This window comes from Camellia sinensis, chromosome 7 (genome assembly GCF_055761805.1).
Source record: "Camellia sinensis isolate YWXY chromosome 7, ASM5576180v1, whole genome shotgun sequence".
In the NCBI taxonomy this organism is placed as follows: domain Eukaryota; kingdom Viridiplantae; phylum Streptophyta; class Magnoliopsida; order Ericales; family Theaceae; genus Camellia; species Camellia sinensis.
Genome location: NC_138967.1, coordinates 47,596,006 through 47,617,220, shown reverse-complemented (window position 1 = coordinate 47,617,220; position 21,215 = coordinate 47,596,006). Strand labels below are relative to the sequence as shown.

General features: G+C 41.0%; 1 pseudogene; it reads right to left on the bottom strand.

Annotated features, from left to right (window-relative positions):
• Positions 1-2,941: 2,941 nt before the first annotated feature.
• On the bottom strand, positions 2,942-20,281 carry LOC114257694 (cullin-3A pseudogene; annotated as a pseudogene).
• Positions 20,282-21,215: the final 934 nt, after the last annotated feature.

The following is a 21,215-nucleotide window of genomic DNA, read 5'->3' as shown; positions in this document are numbered from 1 at the left end:
TATTTTTGCTCTTCATTTTGTATGATGACCAGATATAGGGCAGTTACTAGTGCATATTACAGAGGTGCTGTTGGGGCTATGTTGGTTGAATTGAATGATTGTGATACTTAATTTCCCTCCCATCAAATTGAGTTTCCCTTTTCCTCTCATTTGACCTATGTTTGTGCTTGTTTCCTGTAGAGTAAAGCAAGACCTGTTTTAATAGCAATCAATCCCTTCAAAGATGTCCACTGTTTTGGAAATGATTTTATCACAGAAGCTATCAGTTTTGGCATAATGAGAAATCAAATATAAGTTTTCCCTAAATAAAATTGAATCCCTTGACTCTGTATAAAGGCTCAACAGAAGTTTGAAAGCTCGAACTCTATGATGTTTTGGGTACTAATGAAAAAATAACATGAGAATGAATGGATAATGCTTGCTTAGTTTTACACTTAGAAAGGGAACATATCATGTATAAGATTGTTGAATTTGAAACTGCATATCAATACGATTTTGGTATCATCTTATTTTGTTATTGTTTTCTACTCATCTGTCTAAACATCCTTAACATTTTGTACTTGAATCATGCAATTATTATTTTTATTTTGGTTGCTCAACCTAATATTTAATTGCCTGTTGTTAACTAGTGATTTTAAATTTCACACAATTTTGCATCATATGAAATTTTTATACTTCAAAAATCTTAGAATGAGATCATATTGTGGAGATCAGTGGATTTAAATTATAATTTGCTCATGTATCAGCAAATGTTGATTTGTGTGACATTTTACTATGGTTCTGGTAAAAAGGAAGTTGATTCACTATCTTTTGTTAATTTTTCTTCTCCAGTTTTACCAAACAACTAGCAGCATGTTGGATTGCAGGGATTGTTATGAACTTGTAGGTAATCAATTGCATGTTGCAACACTTGCTTTTATTTATTTATTCATAAGACAGAGAAGAACAAATTCTACTTGCATTGAGTAATGTTATTGGTAAACCTTTGTACCTTGATGAGTATGCTGAAGTTCATAATAGGCTTACTTTTGCAAAATTGCATTGATTTTTTTTTTCTTTTTTTCCAATTTGTGTTTATTTTGGTGAATCTGATTGTAGTTTATGTTCTAATGCAGGCATGTAGACCAGTGATGACTACAGCTTCTATGCTAAAACATGTGCTTTTGGATATATGTTAGTTTGTGGTCAATGTTAAAACATGATTTTTGGATTTGGATGTGTTATTTTGTAGGCAATGGTGATTGGAAATTAATTGAATGAGAAACTGAATTAATGCTTCATTTGTTATTTGAATGAGAGTTATTATTTTATATGTCAGTTTTATTACAGGTATTTGAATGGGAGTTAATATTTTGTATGTTGGTTTTATTACAGGTATTTGAATGGGAGTTAATATTTTGTATGTTGGTTTTATTACAGGTATTTTTTTATTAATTGAATGAGAAACCAAATTCAATATTTTATTATAGGTATTTTTTTAATTTAATCAAATAAAACTAGCACAATTTAAAAAAAAATGGATATGACGGCGTTTCTATAAACGCCTCCTAAACCCTAAACATTAACGGTTATATTTTTCAAACAGATATGACGGCGTTTTCAAAACGTCGCTAAAATATCGTTGGTGACGTCACTATGTTTATATGAGGACATTTTGCGGCATTTTTTAAAACGCCTCCTATACTAATATCACGACGTTTTTAAAACGTCACAAAGCTACAGCGACGGCCGTATATTCGACGTTTGATACTAAACGTCACAAAATAAATTAGCAGCATTTTTGATAGATATAGCGGCGTTTTTTAAACACCACTAAAAGTCCAATTTCCAGCAGTGTCTTAGGCCCACTATATATGCTTCCAAATGCAGACTAATTTATTAATAAATCTTGCAAAATTGCTCTTTGGAATTCTACACTTGCCTTTTTCTAAGGCTATTTGCAATTTTCTAGCTATAAATCACTATGGACTGTCCAGATGCAATGGATAAAAGAAAATTTGATCTGTTTAACTAATTTTTTAATTCAAAAATATATGCTAAACTGCTATTTATTTCAGCTCTTATTTCTGCAATTAAAAGTATGCGTAGGATTGAAACAAGCATAACTTAACATTTTAAGGCTCGATACATTAACTACTAAATAGATAGAGCCTTTCAGTAAATTAATCAAACTTTTGGGATGATAAGTTATTTATATTATAGACTTAGGGACTAAATTGATTTGAAGTTGAAACTTGAGGGACTTAATTGACACAATTAGAACTATAGGGACTAAAATGAAATAGATGTCAAATTTGAAGGATTATGACTATAATTCACCCTAGTGTATAATTCATGAGACTGCTATTTTAAGGAATTTTATTAATAAATATAATATATATATATTATCACATAACTAGTGAAATAATTTGGGGTCGTGCCATATACATTGTAAGAAGACTTGGGGTCAACATTTTACATATATTATAAAAGTAAAACTTGCCTTTCTTTTCTCGTAAGAATTGGAGGAATCCAAATACATTGATGCTGACGATTCAAATCTGTTTGATTTTTTTTCCAATATCTCATATCTAGCCTCGAACCACAATTTGCAAATGTATAATTGGGGTGTTCAAATCATCTACGAGATATTAAAAAAAAAACTAATTAGATTTAAAAATCAATTTAATTTTCTTCAACATCTCATCCCCGACTTTGAACTATCTTCCAAATTGCAAATCTGAATGTCAAATCCAATTCTTCTCCAACTAGAACAGCAAGTAATAGACGAAGGTACATAACTACCATTTCAAAACATAAATACAATTCAAAGATTTTAAAGTCATACTCCAGTATGATGTATGCCAATAATACAAGGGTAAATACTACTTAAAACTACAAAAATATGGCAAGAGAAAGAGTCATCCTAGTATTATTTCCCTTCGTGTATGTTAATTATAATTTAACTTTCCGATGGAAGGTTGCACGTAGCACTCGATGGAGTCGGCAAAGAGCCCGCAGTGTGAACCTGGACAGCGGGTGTCAGGTAGTCTCCTATCTCAGCACCCATGCTTGCGTAGAACCCTTGCATTGTATCCTGAGATGTCTTCATGTCAGTGAACATACCTTCCAATTTTGAAGTAAACTGATACCCACATTCCGTTTTGAGCTTAACTATCAAACTCATCTCTGCATTGTCAGAAATGGTTTTCAAAGATTGAAGCCTCTTTGCCAAATGTTGCCTGTAATGCTTTTCAAACAGGTCCTCTTGGAGGTAAAGCAAAAGCTTCATCACCTCGTCCAGTACAATCTCAAGGTCCTCCTCACTGACCCTTTCCAGTCCCTTCCGGAGCTTATCATCCACAAGCAAAGATATGAACTCCAGAGACTGGGGATTCAAATTGATAAAATATTGAAATGAGGAATTCAAAGCATTCTGGAATGTCTTGTGTGGGGGCATATTTTGAGAATGACAACATGTGGTCAAGTTGACACCGAAGTGTCAGCCGAGGTGTCACGTGTTTTGGTCATGGTGCCGAGGTGATTTTGGCTAGGCCGAGATTATCTGTGGAAATATCGGAATTCGAGATGAACAGATGAGGGACAAGAGTCCTAGAATGGGGGAGGACCTCAGTCTGAATAAAGATAAGGCTCTTAGGGAGTTTATCTCTATCTGGCTGGGAGTCCAAGATGAGTATTGGGCCAGAGTCCATTGAAGCTAAGTTTCTATAGGGATCAGGTTAGTGCTGGTTATAAAAGTAAGGCACCATCGTGGGTCTAAGGTACGCTTTTTGTATTCTGGTTTGTGGGTTGAGCACTATTTGCTGTCTTTGAGAGATAAACTGAGTACTGACTTGATCGTCGGAGTGTCCTTGGGTGGACGAACCACCACCAGAGTCTTATCTTTCTATGACAGGTTGTTCAGGCATACTCTATTTTGCTTATGCTCTCTAGTTGAGTTCCTGTTTGGTAGCGTGGTCAGAAATTAGCACTCACAATTTGGCGCCGTCTGTGGGAATCGAAAGAGAATAGATGGCCAACGACGGGCAGAAAAAGAAGATCGAGGACGACATCCTAAGTGGGAGTGGTAAATAGACTGAATCTAACGTAGAGGAGGATAAGTGTAATGAAGAACCCCGAGAGCAGAATCTCAGAGAAAAGAATGTCGTCCAAGAGGGAGACGTTCCCAAGAAGGCAGGTCGAGGCGAGTATCACAACGAGAGCGACCTCCAAGTATGGAAAGACAAATGCTTGAGGAGGGACGGTGAGATGAAAGAGATGGAAAACAAATTGGCAGACCTCCAATCGGTTGTCAATTTCATGATGCAGAACAGCGTCATGTAGCCATCGTTCCTGTTGGAGGACACGACGATTCCAGCGACCAAGAACGATGCCCAGAAAGGGGGGCAGAAAGCAATCCCCACAATCCCACAGCATAACAGGGCAAGGGAGCATTCACATCGGCCTTCACGAGAGGTCGGGCGAGGAGAATTAATGAGAGGGGAGTCTCAGAGGACCCATCGTGCCAAAGAAACCTACGTTAAAGATCATCGGCACATTCAAGGGAATGAGCTTTGTTTTGACACGATGAATGAAGGGAGGTCCAAGAGGACTCATAACGACACAGGGAGCAGCGCACAAAGAGGCTGAAATCCGTTGACAGCTGAGCTCCTGGATGGACTAAGGAGGATTTGAGGGATTACCTGCAGAGGAAGCGATAAGATGCTGAGGTAATATCTCTGGTAAAGTCGACAACACCGTTCTCTGTAGAATTGGACAAATTTGAGGCCTCGAAAAGGTTCCACATGCCAAGATTCCAAATATACGATGGTAAGTCTGATCCCAACTTTCATGTCAGCGTATACTTGAACTCAATGGCATTGTATACTTGGAATGAGCCGTTGCTCTGTAAGGTGTTCCCCTCATCCTTTGGGAAAGTCGCATCAGATTGGTTTCACAAGTTGCCGAAAAGAACTATAAAAAGTTGGGAAGGCTTGGCTGAGATGTTTGTGGCCAAGTTTGTTACAAACAAGCTGCAGCCGTTGCGGGTAGACTCCCTAATGGCTTTGAGAATTGGTGAGGATGAAAGCCTCAAGGCTTATGCCAAGAGGTAATATGAGATGTTTAACCGAATACCAGGGTGCAACCAAGAGGTGGCGATCATGTGTTTTAAGAACGGCCTGAACGATGACTGTCTGCTTCAAAAATCACTAGTAAAGACACTGCCAAAAAGTATGGAGGAACTCATGGCCAGAATCGAGAAATATGCGAGAGCGGAGGAAAACACGCTAGGGACAAAGGTATCAAAGCAAGAGAAGAAGAATGACTCGACGAAGCGACGCCAAGGTAATACACATTTTAATAGACAAGAAATAGGACTAAGGGCTACACAGACCGTCACCACAGTATTCCGGATCCCAGTTTACAAAGTCCTGGAAAGAATCAGGAACTAACCTTACTATAGAGCCCCAGAGAAGATTCCTGGCGAATTTATGGGAAGAAGCCTTGGAAAGCAGTGTGCCTACCACAATGAGGACAGGCATCTGACTCAGGGGTGCAGGGCCCTGAAGACACACTTGGAAGATCTGGTAAGACAAGGTCACTTAAGGGACCTAGTCGAAGAGGCCAGGACAAGGGAAGAGTAAGCAAGGCTGCCCCAGGTACCAGCAACACCACCTCTACCAACACCACAACCGTAAGTAGACGGACCTCGAGTGATCAATGTGATTCACTCGAAGGTCAATAAGAACAAGGTACATGGGGAGATTTAGAGGGTGAAGCACTTACAGCATGTGTAACAGGTCCAGCAAAAGAGGCCTAGGGCAGACAAGTACCAGGGACCAATGGTGTCCTTTACTGAAGCCGACCTAGACATGGTACAACATCCACACAATGATGCTTTGGTAATATCCCTTAAGATTGGAGAGTGCCAGGTAAAGAGAATTCTGGTTGACCAAGGCCGCTCTTACGACATCATGTATGCCAGATGTTACAAGGAGCTCGACCTTCACCAAGATGATCTGGAGTAGTCCAATAGTCCAATGGAACACCAACGTGGCCCCTAGGAGCAATAAGTTTGGAGGTGCACGCAGGCACCAAGAAGGTAAGCACGGAGTTCACAGTAATTGACACCTCCTCCCCTTACAATGTTATCCTGGGAAGGCCATGGCTGCACGCAATCAGAGCTGTTTCCTCAACACTGCACCAGCTGTTGTGGTTCCCAACAAATCATGGAATTGAGGAGGTTAGAGGGGATCAGGTGTAGGCAAAGAATTGCTCCATGGCAGCAATGAAATCTACCTGCAACGTTCGAGAGGCAGAGACAGTAGAGATGGAGGACAAGAACACGGAGGTCCTGGATGATGTCGGCAAAGAGCCTGTGACAAAAGCGAGGAAGCCTTGAAGAAAATTCTAGTCCAGCAAGGGAATGAAAAGCGTTTCTTCCTCCTCGGCTCAGGATTGGCTGAGAAAAAGGAAAGGGAGTTAGAAACGTTCTTATGGGCAAACATAGAGGTGTTTGCCTGGACGCCATATGAGATGCTTGGCTTTGACCCCAAGGTCACATGTCACAGACTGAACGTAGACAGGTCGGCAAAACCCGTCATTCGACTAGCGAGGAGGCTGACGTTGGTTCATGTAGAGGCAGTAGAGGAGGAAGTGGACAAACTAGTGGAGGCCAGAGCCATCCGAGAGATAAACTACCCTACTTGGCTATCCAAAGAATGAGAAGTGGAGGGTGTGTGTGGACTTTACTAGCCTGAATAAGGCTTGTCCCAGAGACAATTTCCCACTCCCTAAGATCGATCAATTAGTGGATGCCACTTCAGGACATGGAAGGATGAGCTTCCTAGACGCTTATAAGGGGTATCATCAGATAGCAATGTACCCCCATAATGAAGAGAAGACTGCATTTATCACCCCAAACGGGCTGTATTGCTACAAAGTGACACTTTTCGGGTTGAAAAATGCAAGAGCAATGTACCAGAGGTTGGTGACCAAGATGTTCAGACATTAGATTGGAAAAACGGTGGAAGTATACATCGACGATATGGTCGTGAAGACCAAGGAACCTGAGGATCACCTGGCCGACTTGAAGGCAATCTTGACATCCTAAAAACATATTGGCTCAGACTCAATGCTTCAAAATGTACATTTGAAGTCGGGTCTGGTAAGTTTTTAGGGTACTTGGTTACCAGAAGGGACATTGAGGCAAGCCCAGATCAAATCAAGGCCATCCTGGATTTGAAGAGCCCAGAGTCAGCAAAACAAGTGCAGATATTGATTGGAAAGGCCGTAGCCCTAAACAGATTCATAAACAGAAGTTTGGATAAGTGTAAACCATTTTTCACCCTGTTGAAAAAGGCCACCGACTTCTTATGGACAGAGGAATATGAAGTCACCTTGGCTGACTTGAAAAAATACCTGACCACAGCTCTAGTTCTCTCGAATCCAGTACCTGGAGAGGAGCTATTTTCGCACTTGGCAGTCTTAGAGCATGTAGTAAGTGCAATGATAATTAGAGAAAAGAAGGGAGAGCAAAGGGCAGTATACTATGTAAGTAAAACCTTAGCGGGCACAGGGACCAGGTATTTACCCCTGGAGAAGTTAACACTGGCCTTAATGATGGCCTCCAAGAAATTGAACCATTATTTCTAAGCCCACAAGATTATAGTGTTGACTGAACACCCTTTAAAATCCCTACTACAACAAGGAGATCTGATAGGCAGGGTGGCCAGATGGGCAGTGGTATTGGGCCAACACGACTTAGAGTTCAGACCTAGAAAGCAATCAAAGGCCAGGTTTTGGCCGACTTCGTGGCGGAGTTCACACCTGGTAATATCCCACGTTGGGCTTCGGTGAGTCGCGGCTTAGGATGTCCAGGTGAACAAGAAGAAACCCAACTGGGGATGAAAAACCCCACAGTGGAGCAGAAGAAAGAAGAGAAACTCAAGCCCTACGATATTTACATTGGCGACTTCTTCTGCTTGTTTGTTGATGGGAGTTCAAACCAACAAGAAGCAGGGGCAGGAGTAGTGCTAATATCTTCGGATGGGTAGATGCTAGAACAATCTATTCGACTAGGGCTTAAAGCCTCAAACAATGAAGTAGAATATGAAGCACTGATCGTAGGATTGAAGTTGGCAGCAACAATGGAAGCTGACAAGGTAGTGGTCTTCTTTGACTCCCAACTTATTGTGAACCAAGCAACAGGCGAGTATGCAGCCCGAGATGAAAGAATGATTGCTTATGTTAAGGAGGCTGTTAGATTACTAGCCTTGTTTCAGGACTGCCAACTCAGCAGGTTAGCTGAGATGACAACAGCCATGCCAATGCCTTGGCTAACCTGGCTAGTGCAATGAAATCAGGGGAGGCAAGGACAATAATGGTTGACTATTTGTCAGGCCCAAGTGTGGAACCACTGATCACAGAGTACGAAGTAATATGTACGGAGATGAGACCAAGTTAGATGGATGCAATAGTAATATTCTTTAGAGATGGAAAACTACCAGATGATCGCAAAGAAGCACATAAGACCAGCGTAAAGTCAGCAAGGTTCAGTCTGACAGCAGAAGGACATCTCTATAGAAGGTCTTTTACTGGTTCCCTTTTGAGATGTGTGCATTCTTTATAAGTTGAAGACTTCTTGTATGAAATACACAAAGGAGTATGTGAACGCCACGCTGGGGGTAGGTCACTTGCTCATAGGGCCATTAGTCAGGGGTACTGGTGGCCCTACATGCAGAAAGATGCTGAAGCTTATGTCAAAAAATGTGAGAAGTGTCAAAGGTTCGCACCTTTGCTACATTAACCAGCAACAGATTTAAACTCAGCATCTAGCCCTTGGCCATTTGCCTAATGGGGCATAGATCTTGTTGGACAACTACCTTAAGCGACTGGGCAAAGGAAGTTCCTACTGGTAGCAGCTGACTATTTCACAAAATGGGTAGAAGTTAAACCCTTCGTGAAGATTCGGGACATTGATGTGAAGAACTTCATATGGAAGAACATCATCACCAGGTTTGGGATCCCAAGGGCAATAGTTGCCGACAATGGTACACAATTTGACAGTAAGCTAATTAAAAGCTTCTGTGCTAAGTACAATATCAAGAACTATTACTCCACTCCAAGTTTCCCTCAGAGTAATGGTCAGCCAGAAGCATCCAACAAGACTATCTTGGATGGGATCAAGAAGAGGCTGGAAGCAGCTAAAGGAAAATGGGTGGAAGAATTGCCTAATGTACTCTGGGCGTATCGGACTACGCCGAAAAGATCAACTGGGGAATCCCCATTTGCTATGGCTTATGGCATAGAAGTAGTTATCCTACTAGAAGTCGGCATCCTTGGGATCAGAACCCAGGGAGTAGAGAATGGGACTAACGAGGCATTCTTGGCCTGAGATCTAGACTTACTGGAAGAAAGAAATGAGAGAGCAGCAATTCGACTGGGGGTATACCAACAGTATTGCTAGGGCTTACAACAAGAAGGTCAACCCAAGAGAGTTTCAAGTTGGGGACCTCGTCCTAAGAAAGGTCGTCGGCAACAAGAAGGATCCCAGAGAAGGAAAGCTGGGCCCAAATTGGGAGGGCCCTTATACAGTCATCTCAGTCGCCGACAACAGGGCATATCGGCTTGAGGACAGTGAAGGCAAGAAGCTGCTAAGACCCTGGAACACTTCCAAGTTAAAGTTTTTTTTATCATTAGAATTTTTTGTTTTTCGAAATTTAGGTCATGATTTTCGTAGCCGAGGTAGTAATAAAAATTTTTTAGCCTGATTTTTTAAGAATTTAAAAATTTGTGTGATTGGATTGACTAGTCCTTTAACGATGTTTCTGATTGAAACATGACGAATAACTTAGACTTATTATATGGCACAGTTGAATTATACTTGCATATAATAGAGTTGAACTAAATTGGCGATATTTCTGATTGAAACATGATGAATAAATTAGACTTATTATATGGCAGAGTTGAATTATACTTGCATATAATAGAGTTGAACTAAGTTGGCGATGTTTCTGATTGAAACATGACAAATAATTTAGACTTATTATATGATGGAGTTGAATTATGCTTGCATATAATAGAGGTGAACTAAATTGGCGATATTTCTTATTGAAACATGACGAATAACTTAGACTTATTATATGGCAGAGTTGAATTATACTTGCATATAATAAAGTTAAACTAAGTCGGCGATGTTTCTGATTGAAACATGACGAATAACTTAGACTTATTATATGGCAAGATGAAATTAGACTTGCATATAATGGAGTTGAACTAAGTTGGTTTGGCATAGCTTTACCATGTCGGCATAATTAAGCTTAGAATGAAACTAAGTACATTTCAGTTAGACTAACAAAGAAACCAAGGTTGAGAACCTCGGCTAGTCTTTGTTTGAATCTGACTTCGGCAAAAAATATACGTACTTAATGTGGACATAAGTGAAACTTAAGTTCACATTAAGGGGGCAAGGAGCTGGAGAATGATAAGTAGAAGTTTAAAATACTTGGGAGTTGAAATTTTTTAGAAAAATTTACAAGTTGAAATCAAGTCGAGGTAATATTGCAAGAAGTACGTATGTATTTGTCGAGATGACCAGGTTGCCAAACTTTGGAAGTATAGAAGACAAAAGTCTTGATAAGTGAGAGTGAAGTGGCAAGTTTGAAACAACACTTGTGAAAATAATTTTTTAATGTTTTCAAGTGTTAAGCTAAGGTCAAGATAAACAATTAGAAGTTATGCCCGAGGTATTTTACTCTGAAGAGGTTATACAGGTAAAGGTATACTTTGAAGACACGCAAAATTATTCTAAGTATGAAAGTGGAAAACATACAAAAGAGAAAAGAAGACATTCAACACTTAAAAGAAATGAGGAGGCTTGCATTTAAAAGACAACTTGTTTGGAGTACAAAAAGGGCACATTGGCCAAACTAAAGTTAATATTGTTCAAAAAGCAAAAAGTACAAAGTACAGAAATAAAAGCTTCTAGTTAAACTACTCGGCGTCGGTGGCTGGCTGTGTCTCGGCCTCAGAAGACAACTGGAAAATCTTCTTGGTAGCCTTCTTAGCCTCGAGCTCGGTGTCAATTTCTTAGAGAGTTTGATCGAGGCTCTTCTCGGTGATATGCACCTCGGACGTAGTCTTCTTAGGGGAGGCACTTTTTGAGACCTCATCCTCCTCATCCTGAGTCAAGTCCAGGACTTGCTCATTCAGAGTTGGGGAGTTAGCCCCAGCAAAACCCTCAGCATCAACTGCCACCTCGACTTCTTCATCTTCTTCTTCTTTTTCTCCTTCTTTCCCTCCAGCCTCATCCTTAGATTGGCTTGGAACAGGAGGAAATGGCACTACAAGTCGTCCTTCATCTCGGAGGGGAGAGTCTTCAGGGACAGCCAACTCTTTCAGAGCAGCCATCCAACCAAGGGTGTGACCCTTGTTGCATGCCTATTTGACTTGTTTTTTGTACTCCTCGCGGACGTTGGCTGCCCCCTCGGCATAAGCCTTCTAGTTCGCCGCTTTGATTTTAGTCTCTTTTGTGGCCAGGGCATTTCAGAGCTCCGTTTGGGCTTCGGCAGTTTTTGCTTCGGCCTCTTTTATTTTGGCTTTGAGAACCTCAGCCATAGCCTCCGCAGTATCTGTTTTTTCCTCGGCTTGATCTTGGGCTCGCTTAGCTGCCTTGGCCTGATCTAGCAAGACTTTCATCTTGGCCTCGGCGTTGTTTAAGGATTTAAGTAAGCCAGTAGCCTCCTTGGTCTTATGGACCAGCTCCTTCTTCAAGTTCTCAGCTTTCATTGTGAAAAGTGTGGGCATGCTGGATCGCCTAGAGAAAACGGAATGAACAAAGTTAGTAAACTTTTTTATGGTATGAAGAACTTAAAAACGGAGAATAAAGAGTACCAAGTGTTAGGAATTTACCAATACGGAGTGCTGCATCATCAGAGCGAAATTTTCATATTCACTGACCTCGGCCATACTATTGAGGTCAGTGTGAAGGAGCAATGCAGTGGAAAGGGCGACGCCGACTTCAATGTTGTCGATAGCACTGTCACCAGCTCTAACTGGTTTGTCCTCAATCGTGATAGATGGGGCCCAGGGGTTATCAGGTTTAAGTGAACTCGAAGTGGCTGCAAACTCAGACCTTGACTTTTTTTACTGAACGGTTTCGGAGGGCTCAGCCTCAACAGGCCTCTTGTCAGTAGCAGAGCTTGTTTTCTCAATCTCGGCAAGCTTTGAGATTGGAACTGTATCTTCAGACTCAACTTGGGTGAAAGGGGCTTTTGCCTTGGCCCTCTTTACCCTTTTTTACCTTGGTTTGAGTTGGGATTCTGATGGGGAGGATTGGACTGTGACAACACCAAGGATGTCGGCCAAGAAGTCTTCGACGACGGCCTTGATGCGTCCCATCTCGTTGGTGGTAGCGGCGACTGGTACTTTGGTGCCGAAGTGGATTACTGGAAGTACAGTGGGCGGGTTGGCTGGATCGTAAGCCGACGCCTCAGCACTTTGGCATTTTCGACTTCGAGTTTTGCTGACAGGGGCAGAGATTGGAACTCGATGACGGCGTTGGCGCTGGGTAGGAGGAATCATTTATGAAGTAGATGTTGATGGCTGCTTCGTTGGATTGAAGGTTGAGGCTTGGTCAGGCCATGGTGATGAAGTGTAAGGGGGAGTTGTTGCTGAAGGTGGAGACTTGCTTTTCTTGGGGACGTCAGGCAAGGCAGATTTGTAGGTCGAAATGTAGTTGAGTAGCATAAGGGCCTTCTGTTGATCAACTGGCAAGCCCAGTAGCTTCTTAAAGTCCTTGCTAGGGTAGAAGGTTTTACGGAAGTCTTTTGGTGGCTGAGGAAGAGTTGCAAGTACACAAATCAGACATTAGAACATATAGAGGATTAAAGTAGTAAAGACTTAAAAAATATGTAAAGTGACACTTGGTTCTTACCATTACCCTCTTTAAACACTGTTCGGCTCAAAGGATAGAGGTAGAGGTCGTCATCAGATGGGAACTCCCAGTTGCTCGAGACGATGAAATAATCATCTTCAACACCTTTGTTGGAGTCTGGGTGGTCGGCTATGAGTTTGTACTTAGTGGATCTCGACTTGAGGTAATAAACGTAGCCTCTTTCGGATTTCAGGCCACACATGGTATAGCAGTATTGGATGTCGGCTAGTGTTATCCTAGCGTTTTCTCAGCTAGCTAGGGCAATTATACTGTTAATGACTCTATAAGAGTTAGTAGCCAACTGCATTGGGTTAAGCTTGTAATAGTGAAGGACTTGTCGGAAAAGGATGTCTAGAGGGAACCAGAGTCCACACTCTATAAAGGCTACTACTGGGAAGGGCATGGAAGCCCCATCAGGCATGATGAAGTCCTTCTCCCCAGCCAATCTAAGATGGACATCGGCTGGGATAGAGAACTCATTCCTGAAGTACTCTAGCCTGGAAAGGGTGTCAACTCTCTACCTGAACATGCCAATGATGTCGGCTTATGAAGATTAAGGCAAAATTTTAGAAAAGAATGTTTAAGTATGGGTTCAAGGACCTCGGCTAAACCCTAGAGAGCACTGGAGTAAAGGTTTTTGAGAATCTAAGGGGTTTTTGGTTCAGTTTTCCTAAAGAACAGAGTTCTAGATCAAAACCTAAACCTAAATCTACACAAATGAATCAAAGGCAAGAATATGGAAATAAAGCAAGAAAAACAGAAAAGAACAGTGATTCAGACTCAAGAAGACAAACAAGAATTTAAAGAACACTAAATAAAGTGTTTATAGATGTGTAAAGCCAAGGACAGTGGCAGATTAACAAGTATACAAACAGTTTGTGTATGCATATGTAGACCTAGAAAAAGATTGGATAAACACGAAGTTACAAACAAACATGCTCAACGTGCGAATGATGGAATTTAAAACATAGGCAAACATTGAAGAACATGAATGGATTCACAATGGCAATGAACAAACGCAACAGAGTTTGAAACTAAAAAGAGGGAAAATAGTGACTTACTGAAGAGAATGACGCCGGTATGAGGTACGCTAAAGTCAGACGATGATGGTGAATGGAGCAGATTAGTGAATGCTTCGCCGGAGGGAAAGAACAGACTCAGTTTCAGAGAGCTTGATAGCAATGGAGGTGGAGGATTTAGAGAGAGAAAAAACTTGAACTCAGAGGGAAAACGAAGGATGCAAAAGTGAAGAGATGGAGAGAGAAAGTGTTTTTGTTAAAACACAAAAAGACAGTAAAATCACAATGAATGTGCCTTAGATGACGTGCCTATCAGGCGGTGCACGCAGAAGTGAAACAACCTGATGGTGCGTGTCAGGTATGGATCTATGAGAAAAAGACGCGTGCCGAAAGTGGTTGAGAATCCGTTCATAACAGCTCATGCGCAGTTAGAACTCTTGGGGTTCTTGATTTAATGAAACGAGAACCTCGGCTAGAGGGGCGATCGGTTAAAGGACTCGAAGAACTCGGTTCTTGGTCATTAATAAAGTAGACTGCAGAGTCTTGGTCATGAGAAGCCGACGTGTGATGATTTCAGTCATGGAGGGTGGAGTGAGTCCTAGTCGATGTGCTATATGGACAAACAATATAGGTTCCATCACCTCAGGATGTTGAGGTAATAGAACCTAGGGGGCAGTTGTGAGGGCATATTTTGAGAATGACAACACGTGGCCAAGCTGACATCGAAGTGTCAGCCGAGGTGCCACGTGTCTTGGTCATGGCGCCGAGGTGATCTCGGTTAGGCTGTGGTTATCTGCAGAGATACTAGAATCCAAGATGAATGGATGAGGGACAAAGTCCTAGAATGGGGGAGGACCTCAGTCTGGTTAAAGATAAGACTTTTAGGGAGTTTATCTCTATCTGGCTGGGAGTCCAAGATGAGAATTGGGCTAGAGTCCATTGAAACTAGGCTTCTACAGGGATCAGGTTAGTGCTGACTATAAAAGTAAGGCACTATTGTGGGTCTAAGGTACACTTTTTGTATTCTGGCTTGTAAGTTGAGCACTATTTGCTATCTTTGAGAGATAAACTGAGCACTGACTTGATCGTCGGAGTGTCCCCGGGTGGACGAAACATCACTGGAGTCTTATCTTTCTGTGATAGGTTGCTCGGGCGTACTCTATTCTACCTGTGCTCTCCAGCTGAGTTCCTGTTTGGCAGCTGTAGACACCCCATTTTTGACCGTCCTTAAAACTTGGACGTCATCGTTTGAACACTCGATGATCATCCATGTTCGTGTTCGTTTTGAGTTTCTCAGAGGTCTCGGTCACGCGCCTTACCTTAGGATCTCTCAAATTGTTTGTTTTGTGCTTGGTTGTGGACCAAACACTTGTGTTTTTGTTTCTGAGGGAAGAGGGTGACTTGTTTGCCATCCCCTCAACCCACCAGCCAAGGATTGAGGCCATCAGCCCTGTTTTCTTTCCATCGGCCAAAAGTATTGGCCGATCGGCACTTTATTTGGTCGGCCGACACCTTTGTTGGTCAATCGACCATATTTTCCAGCCGAATCCTTTCCATATACTTTTGGCAGATATTTTATGCCAGCTGTCACAGCTGGCATGCACAATTCCCCTCTTTGCACCTTGTGTTAGCTTCTCCAAGAAGCCTTAGATTTGGAATTCTATAAGAAGGGAGCCCTTCCTCCCTTCTCAGGGGTTCAATAAATCTGAGGAGAAGAGTTCTATATCTATCTGTCTCTATATCTCCCTCTCTCTACATTTGTGTGTGTATTTGTGTTCTAAAGTGTGTTTTATTCATACTTTTGCACTAAGACACCTAGTGTTACACCATCCTTGTGTGCTGAGGTACTAGCAGGTTGGTTTTAGTGTTCTTGGGCTGCTTTTGATCAGAGAAAGTTGCTGGTGTAGTGTTCTTGAAATTGTTCTTCAAGGGTGAGATTCTAAACTTTAGATACCCCGTTCTTGCTTAAGCTTTTACACATACTTGCATATTGTTTCAAGCTTGACTCTTAACTACAAAAAGTTCTAATTTTGTATGCTTGTTATATTTTCTTAAGGTCACTTTTTGGTTGGGGGTTGTCTACCCCCTCTTAGGCCTTGTTTTGTGCCTTTACTTTTGAGCTTTGGGATCATCTCATTTTGACCTTCTCACCACTGAAATCCAGAGGATTTTTAGTGGTGGAGAGGTGGTTTTGAAGTCTTGAATAGGAGAGGGACACCCCCCCTCTCCTTATGTCTCATATGCTTGTATTATTGGCTCATATTGATAGCATGTTTGCATAGCATGTTTTGGCCCCATTTCAGCAAGTATTTGGTGTTATCTTGGTTTGATATACCTCTGTTTTGAGTTGGTTTGTTGGTCTTTTACATGCACTATACACTTGTCTTGCAATCCTCTTATTTGCCTTGACATGCATCATGCATTTGGACCATCATGCTTGCCTATTTTGGCTTAACCCAAAGGAACTTTTAGTCATGTTTTACTATGTTTGAGCTCTGTTTGGTGTTGTTTGGATCATGTGTGCAATGCATTGTGTAGCCACCATGCATTTTAGCTTGTTAGCTTTGAGAGTCTAAGTCATTAACATGTTTTTCTTGGGCCATTTTAGTGATTTGGCATCACTTTTTATTTTATTTCAGTCCATGTTTCATGCTCACATGCTTGCACTTATCACTCCTTTGATGCTTTAAAGGGTTTGTGTTTTATGCCTCATGAATGTGTCATTGTGTATGCCATCATGCTTCAGCCTTTGGGATGCCATCTAAGTGGGTTTTTGGGCTCATTCTAACATGCCATAACTCTAATTTTATTGGCCTAAGTCGTGCCATGTTTGGTTTTGATAGGTTTAGTGTAACACCTCTTTGTTGCCTTTTCATGCTTCATGCTTTTGATCCTTTGTTTTAGCTCGTGTTGGCTTGGCTCATGCATGTTCTAGCCTTATTTTAGCCCGCCTTGGGACTGCTTTGGTTCACCTTGGCCCTTCATGGCTTGATTCTTGTAGTCTTGGTGCAAGTCCCTTAGCTAGCTTTGAGCTTTGAGTTTATTAGCATGCTATGCTTAACTTGTTTGAGTGGTTTGACACTACTCCTTGAATGATTTCATAGCTTATTGCATTGTCATATTCTCATGTTTATCACATCTCGCTCATGTTTAAGGATTGTGCATTGTTGCATAGTTTATGGATCAATGTGTGTACATGTGTGTTTTGCCCTTTCGGTGCCTTAATCCATCACTTTGGCCACTATTTTGGGCATGGCTGAGGTCTGTCTATATCCGGTTTAAGTCCATCTTACATGCTTGTTTGCATTACATGTTGTTTTCATACTTGTTGTTTGCATGGTTGTTGACATGCTCTTGGTACATTGCATGTTTGCATATTTAGGTTGCATTGCATTTTGCATGCTTGGTACATTGCATGTTTGCGTGTTTAGGTTGCATAGTATTGTTGTATACTTGTTGCATGCCATGTTGTTTACATGTTAGGTTGCATTGCATTGTACTTGGCATGCTCATGTTGCATCGTATTGCATTTTCCATGTTGCATTGTATTTGGCATACTTGCATTACACTGTGTTTGGCTTGGGTGTTAAGCCAAACACGAGGAGCGAGGGACGTTTCGTACTTGAAGTGACGAAACGTGCCTTAATCCCCGGTCGCTGACGCTCTTGATCAAAGCATGATAGAGTTCTAGGCATTTATGTGTTTTTGTGCATTCATTTTACATTGAAGTGCACACTTGGCCTTTTTGGCCATCATGCATCGAGGTGCGTGATTGGTGGCCCGAGAGTCGAGTACTACACACCTTTGAGCCTTAGACATGATAAGGGGTGTAGTTGTATACATCTTTTCTTGTAAATGTATCGCCATACTCTGTTTATCCTCTGCTGCAGCAAAACAGCATTTTGCAGGAAGAAATGGCCAGTCGGCTACTTTCAGTGCCGTTCGGCTAACCATTGTTAGCCGATAGCATCATAATTGGTCAATGGCACCTTTCCATTGGGCGATGGCCTTACCACTTGGTCGATGACCTCACAGAATGCCCACAAGCTGGTTCAGAAGTGTCACAGAAGTTGGCATAATTTTCAGAGGTACAGAACAGTGCAAACAGAGGCAATATGAAGCATGGTGATGGATTTCTTTGCGAAGCCGTCCGAACATGTATTTATCCCTCGTCTCGAGGCCATTTCAGTGTTTTAATAACTTAGAATAGTTATTTATTTCGATTTGGTTGTGTAATTAATTAATTAGCTTGTTAGTTGATTAATTAGTTGATTTGTATTATTCTTTCGGACCCTCCGTCGAGAGGGTGAATTTTGTAATAAGTATGCGTGAGTGTGTGAATGTCTTCCAACCCCACGTCTTTCTCCCTTTTACTTACCTGCTTTCAGTGGTTAGTTTTAGGTCATGTTTCAATTAACATCCTTATGCTCGCATGTTTGCATCATTCATTTGTATTGCATGCACTGGGCTCGACGCATCATACTAACTGCATTGTATTTCAATTCCAAGTTGAATACATGATTATCAAGTTGCATTCCACATGCCATTCTTAGAATAGCCGAGCCTATTTTAGTTGCATTTTGCATGTGTTGCATTAGCCATTTTAACATAGCTAGGATCATACATTGATTTTTAACTAGCTATTGTTTTGGCTCGGAGTACCAGGTAAGTGTTTATACTTTAGCATTTTGCATGAGTGTGAGTGTTGCCATAACAGTATGCTTGCCATGAGGCTATTTGCTTAAATGATATAACTGCCTGAATGCCTGTGGGTGAAGGTTAGATTACTTGAATTGGAACAATTCATCAAAATGTGTGTTTTAAGCCCACTTTGCGGAGTGACAAAATCATGTTTTCTTAAGCCCACTTGAGGGTGGCAAATCCACGCCTTAGCTTACTTGAGAGTAGCACTTTCAAACCATTTTCAAACAAACATGAGATGTTTTGTTCCAACTTAGGCGATCTAGTCTATACTTGTGTGTTGTGCGCATCACCTAATAATTCTAGCTAATTAACCGGAATAAGAATACATATGTTTTCAAAAACAAAATATCATGCTTAGTACAGGCCGATCTTTGATCGGACGAGCGGGGGTGCTCATAGATGACCTTCCCCAATCGTACCCAAGTTTCCGAGCCGAGGCAACTTTGGTGATGACGGACACGTGGCCTTTGGCAACGAGTCAGGGTTTCCTAAATTTCTCAAAATAAAACATTTAGGTGGCGACTCTGTATCTGGCAAAGCAGTCCATGTTTGGCACTTCTTTCTTAAAAATCAGTTTTCCAAAACGATTTGCCAGATTTGGACTCTTTGGTGATTTATCAATTTCACATCGCACATTGTGAGATCCGATTAAGAACCATGACATTCGAGTCCGAACTATAGCATGAGGCCCTCGGGGCGCGTCCACAGCAGCATGGTCAGAAATCAGCACTCACATCTTGTCATTGGAAAATGCCACACTGATAATCCTATCATGTTTATCCTTAACATCCAAGAGCCACTACACGAAGTCTTCAGGATCTTTTAACCTTTCTGGATCAGTAACTAGCTGCTTACCTGTATCCCGAATGTAAGAAGTCATGACATCTCTAATTATCGAGAGTCCGTTAGTCACCCTTCCGAACAAATTGTACATCTTTTCCAGGTCCTTATATTTGTCATCCATGATCATATTAACCAAGCCCGAGTTCTCCATATGGACTAATCTATTCATATGACTTTCAATCATCTCCTTCTCCACCACAGTAGTGATCTCGGTTTCACTTTTTGCATCCAAATAGTGGGAGACTCACTCATTCTCTTCATTCAGGTGCTTCTTAGCTTTCTTTAGATAATCTCCACAATCACAACACTCAATAAAATGTTGAGACTCGCCACGATAGAAATCAGCTGAGACTTCAAGAAAAGGTATCGCAAAATCTTTTTAGTAAACAGAAGAACCTAAATCCTTGAACATATTCATTATATTCCTCATCAAATCCCTGTTAATAACTTCACCAGTCCTTTCTCTCTACAGAAGTTCAAGGAGTGTATCCTGAAGCCTCGGTTGGATTTTTCTAGTGTGGATAATGTTGTCCCTCCACAAATTCAAAGCAAGTTCATGAATTAGGGTTTTGTGCGTACTAGGGATGAAAGTTCTGTCCATGTACATCAATATGTTTCGGATAATTTGTAATGCCTTGTTGTGGTCTGCCCATTTCCCGTTTAGCTCTTCTAGAAATAAACCTTTTTGTGCAGCCTCAATTGATTTTGCCATTTCCTTTAGATGTGATGTCATAGTCAACACAAGTCCAAAGTACAGTTTCTCTCCAAATTTGTGCGGAACCATATTGTAAGTATTCCTAAATACATAACAAAATTATGAGAAGCACAGAGCATTCAGAGGCAAAACTGATGGAAGTTAGCTGAAAACCTGCTTAATATGTTGTTGCCAATATGCAAAATTTCACATTAATGTCATGCTGAAAAAAATTAAATTGATTCCAGGCAAATCACGCATAGACAACAAATTGTTTTTAAAAAATAAACATGAGCCCCCTAGCTTCCAAGAACTGCTATGAAGGGCAAACTAGAATAGATGAATGTTACAGAAAAATACCCAGAGATAGTGTAACAAAGGAAAAAGGTATAAAGTGAATATAAAGACCTTAACTTTAGTAATTTATTCATTCTATAAAAAAAGACATAAAATGTCAAGGAGCTTAAGGATTGCAATGTGATACACTTAACAATTGGAACATCCAGCTTGATATGTGTCTCATACAAAAATCCACCTAAGTTCTGAGTCTAACTTTCTTTAGTGGGCTATATGTTGAAGGAATGTAGTTCTGGTAAGACCAAACTGAATCTAGAATTTAAAAAGAAAAACAAAAGAAAAGCAACCTTCCTTGTCTCAACTACACCAAACAAAAATGTTTGAAAAAAAAAAAAACGGATATAGATCATCATCAACCGCCCATCATGGATCTTGGTTTTAGAAAAATGGCATTTCATGTATCTTGATTCATTACATTTAATTTGGAAACCTCTCAAGCTCCAAATACCTAGTAATACTAGTACATTTTAAACCCATCAACCAAAGACCAGGTATTTGAGAATGACTACACTATGGAAGCTAATATTGAAATAAGCTTCCCATTATTTATAGCAAAATGGAATGTGAATTCAGTCTTCAAAGAAAATCCAGGAAGGAGATCATAACAATAAATGATATGTACTTCTCTTTTCACCTCTTCAGCACTTTGAGATATGGTTCCAATAATAAATTGACCCTGAAG